Source organism: Arachis ipaensis, chromosome B05 (genome assembly GCF_000816755.2).
Source record: "Arachis ipaensis cultivar K30076 chromosome B05, Araip1.1, whole genome shotgun sequence".
Classification (NCBI taxonomy): Eukaryota; Viridiplantae; Streptophyta; class Magnoliopsida; order Fabales; family Fabaceae; genus Arachis; species Arachis ipaensis.
The window spans coordinates 148,486,712-148,488,006 of record NC_029789.2 but is presented as its reverse complement, the minus strand read 5'-3'; positions in this window follow the sequence as shown (position 1 = coordinate 148,488,006).

Sequence of the window (1,295 nt, the reverse complement as noted above, 5' to 3'; positions counted from 1 at the left end):
TCTTTTATTTGATTTTGACCATATACCTAAATTGCAAAGTTTTTGGTTTTGATATATAATCCCTTCAGTCACTCTGAATTATTTACTTTAATTAATTTGCTACTCTCAAACAATTATTGTTGCTTGATAAATGTATATAGGTCTCTTGTCTTGTTGCCAATGTCATATGTATTGTTTCTCCTTATTCTATAAAATAATAATGCAAGGTACAACATACAATAACAATAACAATTTGTGTCCCTTCCTTATCGCTTGTTAGCTAAACAAAAAATGATTGTACATACAGCCAGGTACGGCCAATTATTTCAGCATTTTTAATTTGCTTGCTTCCGTACATATATATACTTGGTGGAATAAATTTTTTATTTTTTAATTTTTAACTTTTACTATGAATCAAATCTTTTAAGTTTTCCTTTACTTTGTGGAATAAAATTTAAAGGTGAATGGTAGGATGAGTTGGAGTAAAAAAAAAATTTTTGAGGGAAGAATATAATATGGTGGAGCAATGAGCATGGGACGGATATGTGAAATTAAATTTAAAAAAATCTTAAAATTGTATTTTTATCATTTAGTCAAATTTTAATTCACTTATTTTTTTTTTTACAAATAAAACTGAATTTGAGTATATAAAAAAATGTGAAAACTCAGGTGCAGTCAACTTCATGTGAAGTTGATAGTTGAGAGTCGTTAGATGAAAAATTAGTCAAATCAGTCAAACCATCTAACAGCTCTCAACTATCAACTTCACGTGAAGTCGACTGCACCTGAGTTTCCACCATAAAAAAAAATTATTTACATATCACTTTCTTATTGTTCAGACATATTACTTCACTTAATTAGAATTTAGAAAATATTTTTTCTCCACTTTATTAGAGAAATTACTAAATTTAGTTAATAAGTGAATAAAGTGCGTCTCATGATAGGAACATTATGTTTGAAAATTGAAAATGTGTTATTTGGGTGACAAGAAAATTCACATATCAATAAAAGTTAAAAATTAAAGATTGTATTAGGAGAGGGGATTTAATAATTGCATTATTTTGACAAGTCTTATACGGGCTGAATGACTTGACGGATGATGTTGCAATTCATTTAAAAAAAGAAAAGATTTTTTCCATTAAATAAAAAGAAAAAAACAAAATCATAAAGTCTATTTTTCTGAGTGGTCCCATTTTATGCAATATATTGGCAAAACAAAAGGCATCTTGAAGAATGGCAAGGTACATGTTTCACGTCAAGAACAAGTGCACGACACTTACATAGGACAAATAAGAACATTTATATAGTAGCTGCAA